Here is an 11,345-nt window from a genome sequence, read left to right on the forward strand (position 1 = left end):
TGATATTTGACTGATATGAAATATCCTCAGCTTTTGATCCTCCTTCCAGATAAATAGGTTTGTTGAACATGTTGCGTGATGCTCTTTCCACTCTTGTCTGCTTCTGCACTAACGCTCAGGTCAAACGTGAGCGTCTTGCCAATTGTCCGGCACTCTGTTAATTCCCTGCCTTCATCCACTTACCAATGATTGGAAATTAGATTCTGTGTCTGAAAACTGTTTTAAAAACCTGACGAGCGTGGCCGCCTCACAGTTCACTCAACCAATAAGAAAAAAGTTAAGGAGCCACTCAGGAGTTTAAGTTTTCTCTTGAGGAATGCATATATATATATATATTCAGCTTCTGTTTATCAGAACTGCTCTGCACGCGGTTCTGAAATGGGATGGAAAAGTCCTTTACCGTGAGGTGACGGCACTAACCACCAAACCACCACAGTAAGAATGAAATCACAAATTAGAAACGAAGAGTTGAGCGAGATTCTGTGGTTTGTAGATGAGTGGTGATCTGGAGACCTGGAGGCGTTTCTGTGGATCAACGCTGGCCGAAGGTCAAAGAGGTGAAGGCTGACCTGTAAACAGAACAAAAAAACACCACCACAGTTCTCCAGCTATCTGCTTCGATGGGTGATGGAGGCACATGTTCAGACCCTGGATCGAGTGTCTGCTGTATCCAGTGATAATTAAAAAAAACTAAACTACGAATTTCAAATGTGTTTTTCCCATCCATGTAGTTTATTTATCAGATTTGTCCAACTTCACAGTCAGTAAACCAGTCACTCCTCTGCATGCACATTTATTGGTCCATTGGGTATCAAGGAATAAAATCTGTCCACTTCAATTTAATTCAAATTCGGTTTTATTTCTGTAACACCAAATACAACACAGTCATCTCAAAGCACTTATACAGCGAAACACCACAAATACTGCTCAAACATCAATGTCACATTACATCCCTGAGACCACATTTTAGTCTGTGTGTATTTTGGAGTGAATCCACGAATGTTTTCATACTATATTCTATCTCCAAAGTCACTTAATGCAAGCGCGTTTTCATTCGTAGCACCACTTCACCTTGTAAATCCTTTGTAATCTGGGAAAAGGGGCACATTTCTGGTCTTTTGTTGAGCGAATCAAACAACATTGCCTATTGGCAGCAGACTATTACATCATGTTTCAGGTTAAAATAAACAATTAGTCGGCCAGTTTATGCATTTTTCACCGAAAAGCTTGAACTGAAGTGACTGAAATCTAAACATAATGACCCAGTTAAAGATGTCACAGAGTTGTTTCCGCGGGTCTGCCAGCTATTATTGTGCACTTTGGTGTGTGTGTGAGTAATTGAAAGGGTATGTTCTGACTTACCGTTTGTAGAGAGTCACCGACTCAACATCCTCCAGCTCAGGTACCTCTGACCTTCACATTATTCACGGGCCACAAACAGCCCGCTGTTGCTGTGGCTTGAATTATAAAACCAGTTGGGTTTTTGTTTTTGGGGGGAGTGAAAGTAGAGAAACTTCTGTGGAGCAGGTTTTTCTTTTTAGGCATTGCACAAGATTGCAAGCCGCTATTGGGTAATTAAGGCTTATTAAGGCAGTGTTTAATCATAAACTCGTTCTAGATTCACCATAATAATGCGATAAACATCCCAGATCCTTTGTAACTGCTTTGTGTTTTAACAAGGCCACAGTGGGGGTGGGGGTGGGGGTGGGGGTGGGGGTGGGGGTTATGCAAGTTGTCAAACTCGCTCCACTTAGGTCAAAATTTCGGGACACCGAATTCTCACAAAGGAGAATGTACATTTAATGTCGCCTATAAATTTAGAACAAGTTAAATGTTAAACGTCTGAGGCGCCGTCTCCTCCGAGGCCGTCCAGCGTGTCACGTATCTGTGATGGCAGCGTGAGACCTAAACCACAGCGCGGCCCTCCTCCTGTCATTCAAGAGATTTGTTCAGCTTGGTTTTTTTGGGTTTTTTTTTTTCTGAGCGATCATTAAGCATTGCTGACAGACGTCGGGAGGGAAATTCATCCTCACACACCGAAAACAGGAGTGAAGCAGTGCGGCGCTGCCTTCATTCGCACTGCATGAGAATCACAAACATCGCTCAGGTTTTGTACTGCGCAGCATATGGGAGTCATTTTTTTATTTTTTATTTTTTTGCAGTGTCTTTAATGTGCCATTTCAAACAGTCCGTCACCAGCTCTCACAATTTGTGGTTCAATCAGCGCAGTCTCGGAGAAAACAGCCATTCATCAACGTAACGGATGCTGTGAATTTCAGCTTGAAATGGAGACATTTCATATTCATGTGTATTCTTGTGACTGAAATTAGTACTCAGAATAACTTTACTCGTGGAGTCAAAACAAACAAAGTGCAGAAAACAGACACGTTGATAGATAAAATACATGAAAACTGAAGAGTTGAATCCAGAAATAGACACAATGAAGGAGACAACAAGAGCCAGCTTCTCAAACCGAATTAAACGAGAGGATTTTAAAAAACAGGAAGTGATTCGGCGTGCCTGATGTGGAAAGACTGCGATGACTCTGTTTTTTTTTGGTTTATCTTTCGTCTCGTTCTCGTGTTTTGTTTCCGTCTCCCTCGTGGTTCCTGTTGTGCTTCATGTTGACGTGGTTCTGGATCGTCCTTCCGAATGACGCTCTGTGTCTGGTTTCACGTCCCTCGCCTGTTTATTTCAGTGACTCTTCGTCTCATGGCCTCGTCCTCCTCGATTGATGTCAGCTGTGCCTTGTTGTCGCTCCCCTCCCGATGTGTTGAGTCGTTCCGTCTCCAGGCTCGTCAGTCAGACTAAGGTCACGTTTTCATGACAACAAGTGAAAACTGACTTTCGATTTTGTTTCCAGGGTCCGTTTACATGACAACGGTTCTCGGACCCACTGAAAGCTCATCTTCTTGAAAGCGGCTCCCAAGGTGGAACTTTACGAAAAACACTCCGATATCGACCTAAACTAAAAACTGGATCATCTTCTGTGTCTCTGCCGTTGCCGTGTAAATGAACCTTGTTTTTCAGAACGTTGCTGGGTCGAGATTAAACTATTCTGTAACTAAAACGCAAAAAAACGATGCTTTTTCACTTGAAATGTTGTGTAAAGAGAGCCCCAACATACACTCAACAAATCTGATTATTATCTCATTTGTGGAGTTATCGAACTATTCGAGTGCTCACGTGAGCAGCATAATGCGACGGAACCTATCGGCATTTACCTGACTCTGAGATATCAGAATCATACGGGAGCATTCGGTTGTTGAGGATGTGCAGCAGGTAAGAGACAGCTAAGAGTCTCCATGTTCAACAACACAAGGCCAGATGTTTTTAAAATAATGGAAAGTTTGAGTTTTACGTCACTACTTACGCACTGCGAAAGAAATCCAGTGACAGCTGGAAACATGTAATCCAGATTTTTAAATCATCACATTTCTGCAGTGCATGTAAAAGCACAGTTGTCTGGTTACTCCGTCATCTCATTTCTGTGGCTTAGTCAGTGAATTGTTGGGTTTCCCTCTGTAAAAGTGCCATGAAATGACTGTAGTTGGCGCTGTACAAATAAAACTGAATTGAAGTCAATGGCTCGATATCAGTTGGTCTGCCGTTCTCCACCCGTTGGTCTGCCGTTCTCCACCCGTTGGTCTGCCGTTCTCCACCAGTTGGTCTGCCGTTCTCCACCCGTTGGTCTGCTGTTCTCCACCAGTTGTTCTGCCGTTCTCCACCCGTTGGTCTGCCGTTCTCCACCAGTCGGTCTGCCGTTCTCCACCAGTTGTTCTGCCGTTCTCCACCAGTCGGTCTGCCGTTCTCCACCAGTTGTTCTGCCGTTCTCCACCCGTTGGTCTGCCGTTCTCCACCAGTCGGTCTGCCGTTCTCCACCAGTTGTTCTGCCGTTCTCCACCAGTTGTTCTGCCGTTCTCCACCAGTCGGTCTGCCGTTCTCCACCAGTTGTTCTGCCGTTCTCCACCAGTTGTTCTGCCGTTCTCCACCAGTTGGTCTGCCGTTCTCCACCAGTTGGTTTGCCGTTCTCCACCAGTTGTTCTGCCGTTCTCCACCTGTTGGTCTGCCGTTCTCCACCAGTTGGTCTGCCGTTCTCCACCCGTTGGTCTGCCGTTCTCCACCAGTCGGTCTGCCGTTCTCCACCTGTTGGTCTGCCGTTCTCCACCAGTTGTTCTGCCGTTCTCCACCTGTTGGTCTGCCGTTCTCCACCCGTTGGTCTGCCGTTCTCCACCCGTTGGTCTGCCGTTCTCCACCAGTCGGTCTGCCGTTCTCCACCCGTTGGTCTGCCGTTCTCCACCAGTCGGTCTGCCGTTCTCCACCAGTTGGTTTGCCGTTCTCCACCCGTTGGTCTGCCGTTCTCCACCCGTTGGTCTGCCGTTCTCCACCACTTGGTCTGCCGTTCTCCACCCGTTGGTCTGCCGTTCTCCACCAGTTGGTCTGCCGTTCTCCACCCGTTGGTCTGCCGTTCTCCACCCTTTGGTCTGCCGTTCTCCACCAGTCGGTCTGCCGTTCTCCACCCGTTGGTCTGCCGTTCTCCACCACTTGGTCTGCCGTTCTCCACCCGTTGGTCTGCCGTTCTCCACCAGTTGTTCTGCCGTTCTCCACCCGTTGGTCTGCCGTTCTCCACCCGTTGGTCTGCCGTTCTCCACCCGTTGGTCTGCCGTTCTCCACCCGTTGGTCTGCCGTTCTCCACCCGTTGGTCTGCCGTTCTCCACCCGTTGGTTTCCTGTGATCCGTCCTCTGTGTTTCCCCGTTTTTTTTTTTTTTTAATCTTTTTTTCCTGGTCCAGTCTTTTGATCCGTGTTCCTCGTCTGTCATCCCTGCCTATTTTGTTCCCCCGGATTCCGGTGGCTCTTTTGTGCAATTTTGGATTTTGTTTTATGCTTCACCCTTTTTAAGAGGTCTCCTGTTTTTGGGATGTTGTCATCGTCTTCAAAAAAGATTGCCTTTTGTTTAGTTTACCCGTCTCGGGTCGACTTCTCCACCAGAACTCCAACAAAGGAAACTAATTCCACCGTTTCAAGGCAACGACTGAAAAGCGCGGTCGGCCACCCCCTCGGCTTCCTTTATGACTTGGACAATAACGGAGAGAACGCCGCGGCGTGCGGCTGCAGCAGGTCACTCAGACACTGGGACGAGGTTAAGAAGACATTTCAAAGTAATGAAATAATTTAGAAATCAGTCTGAAAGCAAACCTATGAAGAGCCTCTACAGTTGTGCTCTTAATTTTTGGCTCGGGTTAAAAGTGGAGCATTCTGAAGCAGCTGCAGGCCGGTCACGTCGGGCCGGGCCCAAAACAAAGTGCGCTGCAGTAGTCCAAGCAAGTCATCATAAAGGCATAATCATAAATTTATACAATGAAAAAGTCTCGGCTACAAAGAAAGCAAAGATCCATGAGGGTACATCCACTTTCGTACGACGGGAGACATTATGTTGAGTGACAGCTGTTTTCAAAGAGATTACTGCTGACACAGAGACTCTTTGTTCCAGGTTTTTTTCTCTTTTTTTTTGGCATCTAAAAGCTTTTATTTAAGGATAAACATGGTGCTGTCAAGAGTACGCCTTTAAATATTATTTATTCAAACTTGCTCCCAAACAATTGAGGAAAGTAATATCTTCAGACGTGGAAAAAAAAAAAAAAAAAGAGAGAAAAACAAGCTTCAATGAAATATTAAAGTGACATCAAGCCTCTTTTTCTTTTTTTAAAGACCGACTCTCGTGTTCAAACCGCCTCTGTTGCAGAGGGCACAGTGGCCCTGGGTATATGGCGTGAGAGCCATAAAATACAGGCTTCCCCATTGCTCTGATGTTTCCAATTAAATGTCACCTGCGTAATCAGAGGGACAACCAGTCAGAGGCCACAAATAAACCGAGAGGGCAATTTGAGGATCGTAAATCCCTCGAGGCACTGTTGGTATTTTCAGTGGAGTGTTAAAGTAGTTGTTATTTGTTTTTCATGAATGCTACCTTTGGCTGGCGCACAGAGAGGCTGCGGTCTTGGTACGCACGGAAAGGCATGTTTAGTTTTCTTTAGACTGTTTACTTACTGTGTCGTGCAGTTTTCTGTCGCAGGCCTCCAATCTTACAGCCTCGTTCATTTTTGGCATTTTTCTCCCATCCTGAATTGGAATTTTCGTCTTCATGAAAAAAAAGAAGCTGAATATTAGTGATGAACCGGGTGACTGTAGCTCGGCTGGTACAGCGGGTCGTCCCTCAATCAGAAGGCTGTAGGTTCAATTCCCGATATGTCGAAGTGTCTTGAGTGTCTCCATTGGTGTGTGAATGTGGGTGTGAATGGGTGAATGTGGGCTAAAATGAACGTTTGGTTCTTCAACACACAAAAGTAGCAGGCAAACACAAGACTGAGACCTGAGCTGAGATATCAGAGTGAGTTTGTAAAAACATGCAACAGCTTTAGGTGAAGGTTGGGTTTTTTGGGGGTATTTTTAAATTTCACAGTATTTTGCACCAGAAGGGATCATTAAAATTGGATTTATGTTGAAATTGTACAAATTTCCGCAGTAATTGTTGGTTTGATGATAGACATTTCCATCACGTACACTCTGTACGACAACAAAGAAAAATTTTAAGATTAAATCTCAAGGTTGTTATGACACCGTTTTACCAGTCTGGTCCACTCAAGATAATATTGGTCTGTTTTGTAGTACTGGTGAAAATACTCCATCTCAGTCATAGAAACTTTTGACAAACACAAGTCATGTGATAATACTATAGAATAGAACACATTTATTGTAGTTTTTTTCAGGCCTTGTTTATGGGACAATGAGTTTAAGTGAAAACGCAGCACTACTTTAAATTTGATTGTATTTTCTGTGTGTTATGTTACTTTTGATGTTGTTGGATTGGATGCGTATCTGTTCAATGCTGATTTGATGATGGTGTTGATAACTTGCTTTACTTTACTTTTACTTTAGATTTTTGTTGAACACTTCAAACTAAACTTCCTCACATTGCGTGTTTCAGACGGCGTCTCTCCGGCTCTTCGCCCGCATCATGATCCATCCTGGATTCGGCGCCTGGAGGCCACTTGAGCCCATTTGACCTAAAGCCTGTGAGAAAAATGGCTGGCAATAGAATTTGAACTTTAAAGTAATGACTTCACTTTGTGGTAAACAGTATGTCACGTCAAGCGAGTTTGCCCCAAAAGGAACTTTTCATTGTGCTCGCATGAAAAAAAAACAAAAAAACAGCATCGTTAAAAGAAACACAGTCACTCACAGACGCTCCTCGTCTTTCGCAGACGACTGGCCATGCAGTCGCAGTCAGGATTACTTTATAAAAACTCTTACAGGAAGTGACAATAGAAAATAAACAGTCGCAGACGAAGTACCGAGAAACATTCAATATTCAAAATACTCTATTACCAATGTGTCATAACAAATAAGGGATGTTTACTCACTGTTTTTCCACGCTGGTGCGCTGAATATTGTCCACGAACAGTTGTAGGTCAGTGATGCTCGGAACGATCAACAGGGAAAAATCTGCTTAGAAAAACTTTGAATATTGGACCGTGGTGATCTGGAGGTTGGATAAGTGGACTTGGGATCTGAGGTTCACAGGTTCAAACCCCACAGCTGACATGTTACCACTGGGCAAAGCCCTTCGACCCCCAGCAGGGGGTCAACTATGAACAGGATGGATGTGTGGCATTCATAATGTATTATTGGCCAGTACACATTTTGAATCCAATAAAGCCAAGCATGTAATAGTTTATCAATAATTTTCAAAAAATGTAAGTGTGTTGCATAGTATGTATCCTCAATAAATGAATATGACGACTATCTCAGCCACTTTTTGATCAACAAATGGCACCAAAACCCAAGAAAAAAGCTTTTATTTCCAAGAAATGCATCATATTTATGCATTAATATATTATTTTGAATATTTACTATTGGAGAATGGGTAGGATTAAATAAGTTTGACTTCTTCATACCCCTATCAGGCATGTTAGTTGTATGTCTTATGAAAGTATGTATATTAGGATGTGTCTTTTTACTCAAATATAGATTTTTTTATTTCGTGTCAATAATCTCTTTAATATATTATCAATTTTATTAACAAGGCGTTTATATATGGATATGTATGTGTGTATATATGGGATTCAGAAAATGAATGAATTTAAAATGAATAGCTGCAGTTAATACGTTTGGAAAGGATTTTATTGCGACTTCAATCATGTAGTAGCTAATTCGATTATTGATTAAAACAATATTTAATGTTTTTATTTGTTGTGGCGCAGAGTACACAAGATGAAAACGTGTATATTTTTGTAAAACCAAACAATGACTGCATAAAATGACTACAATCTCAACAGGGCAATTTTAATGAAACCTTCTGGTGCAAAATACAGAGAAATATCCAGGAACTTATTGTGTTATGGTATTTATTACATTGAAAAAGGCCACCATTGTTATTTTTTTTATCATTTTCTCATTATTTTTACTGTTAAATAATTGTCTTAAAATTTTATTGCACTTTATTCTGTTATTATTTGCGTTAAAATCTGCATTTTATCATTTAAATTGTGTTCATGCATCTCTGCACTATCGCACTTTTAACAATTGTATTATGTTGACTCAGTTTTATTTGTCATAAATCCCATGACGTGATGTGTGCTGCGGATCTCTTGGCCAGATCACCCTCGTAAAAGAGATCTTGATCTGAATGGTTTTTTTTTTTAATTTCCTGGTTAAATAAAGGTTAATAGAAATAAAAACAAGATTATTACACTATTGCCAGATATAATAATAAAAACTAATTTCCCCAAGAGGAAACAATAAAGTATACCAAATAAAAGCACAACCGTTTGACAGACCTAACCCAATGCATGCACTTCGCTCTGGCTGGTTGTGATTAAAGTCAAACAAGACAAAAGAAAGTCGGCTTAAAAGCTTTTGGTCCTGTTTACTTTCACCCAAGAGATTATTTCACACTGAAGCTGTTTTTTTCTTTTTTATTCTTTAAAAAACTAATCTGAAGCTGGATCTTTTTGGACGTCCCCCTGTCCTCCCCGCCCGCTCTCTGCTGATTGCAGCGTTCACTTTCCTGTCTCCTCCTCTTGTCTCATTAATCTTCACAGTCTCATGTGTGTGTACAGACAGCGGCGTATCGTCCTTTACCGCTTCGGCAGCTGCTGCGAGCAGACACGTAATCTTGTGAAGCCGGTGTTGGATTCCAGCCTCGTATCTTGGGCCCTTTTGTCTGGACAATTGTAAACTGAACCTCGCCTACTTCACCACAAACCTTCATAAGCTGTTTAGAAAGTCTGCCCGCCTGTGAGTTGTGTGGTTTCGTCTGTTCGAGTCATCGTGGTAATCAGTGGGGTCAGGGGAGGGTCTGCAGCTCACCTCTCCAGAACAGTCGTCCACCTCACTGCAGTATATCGTGAGGAAACTACATAAAACTGAATTATGTAATAATACGAACTGAAAGCACTCGTATCAATAAAATGCACATTGAGCATTTTATGTAAAGCAATAAAACTATAAGAATTAAGCCATAAAAGCAGGCTGCAATTTTCTGCAGGGGTGTCTGGTGTACATACACAATCCTGCTGAGCTATTTTCCAACAGAGGATAATATTATATTTCTCCTGCATAATGATTAAAGCTAATTCACCGACAGATCAGACACATAAAACATAAAATAATGAATTCCGAAATCTAAGTAAAGCAGAATTGTCGACCGTTGCATGAGAGTGAAACTCACACAATCAACTGTAAAGTCGTCCAAAGTCATGACGAGCAGAGTTGTAACTTTCAAGTTGCTGAATCTGCCTTTTCAAATAATAAATCAGACGGTGTGTGCTAATTACAGGCTGATGCTTTGATTAGTCCGATAGTCATCTCAGAAATATCCCCACTTCTGTTTTTATCGTAAATCGGATCCTGTGTCTCACTATAGGAATCAAGTCTTTGGCGGCTTTCCTGGTGATCGATGCGTTTATTGAAATTACTCCATCAACGACACAGGATCCCTGCCACTGATTATAGTATCGGTTATGTTCAATTTAATATCAGAGCATGGATCAAAAAGTCTTAATGCAGAATGACTACAGAGAAAGTTACATTGGAAAACTTTACTGAAAGTATTTTCCAGAATGACAACCGGCTGTGTGTGCAGAGACGTTGCAGAGAGTTGAATCACCTCGGCTCAGAGGAGGAAGTGTGCATTGTTCTACAGCCTGGACGGTATCCGGACACTTCCTCAGAGTCCTGTTGAAACAACGCTTCAAGTGAAAACGCATCGTATGGCAACACTTTCAAAACGACGTCTGTTTACACAGAAACCCTGAAAACGATGTAGTTTTACTGTCGGGCCACTAGTGGTTGCTGTTGTTGATTTTTGTAATAAAACCACACAACTGGGAGTCATGATGACACTCTGATTTGTTATTGTCCGTCTATTGTCCATAGAAAATGAAAGTTTTGCATTTTACGGTTTCCCACAGTACTACGGCTTACCTCTGTTATTTCTTCTTTTGTTTATCGCTCGGGACGCGATTCCACTGGCACGCAGTAAGTGGAACAACACCCGTAGGTGTCTTCCCCCTCTAAATCACAGCATCGGGCGAAATGTGATATAACAGACGCCGAGGCCGGTGACGTGTTGGTAAACATCGGTTCTACCTTCTGTCACCAAAAACATGCGACCTGCGACGCCTTTCAAACTGGCATCAATTTCAATTCCCTTCACAATAAATCCTTCACTCATTCGCTCGCTCATTAAGGTTCAAGCTGCTTCACAGATGTGCCTGTGTTGATTAACGGCTCAAGTTAGGACTTCACCTGTACACTTTGCCAGGTTTTTACTGTTTTTATGAGGTGCAGTACATCAACATGAATGTCTTCCAGTTTTAAAAAAAACGATTTGTAAATTTACTAGAAGTTAGAAATTTGAAACCCGTAGCATTTCGTATGAATCTCCAGCAGAGAGGACGTTTAAAGAAGAGCTTTAATATCCAACAGCAACAAGTAATGCAGAAGTTAGCCTTCGCTCATTTTCTGCACTCCTACAAGTGAATGTCCTTCGGATAATCCAGTCACACTGCACCAACGTTAATCCTTCATAGGGCACTTTAACTTGTGAGAATTAAAATTTAAATCCTTAGCTTCTTTGGAAGGATTTCAACTTTTTTTCTCTCTCTCTTGGCCTTTCTGAAGTTTGCAGAAATGCCATTTTAGATCATAAATATATAATAAAATCAGGTTTTAAAACAGGGGTGTCAAAGACATTTCAGTTCAGTTGCCACATACGGCACCATTTTGACTTAATTGGGCCGTTCTGGTGAAATAGTGCCACAATAACACTGAAACTCAAAC

Source organism: Lipophrys pholis (assembly GCF_963383615.2).
Source record: "Lipophrys pholis genome assembly, chromosome: 3".
In the NCBI taxonomy this organism is placed as follows: Eukaryota; Metazoa; Chordata; class Actinopteri; order Blenniiformes; family Blenniidae; genus Lipophrys; species Lipophrys pholis.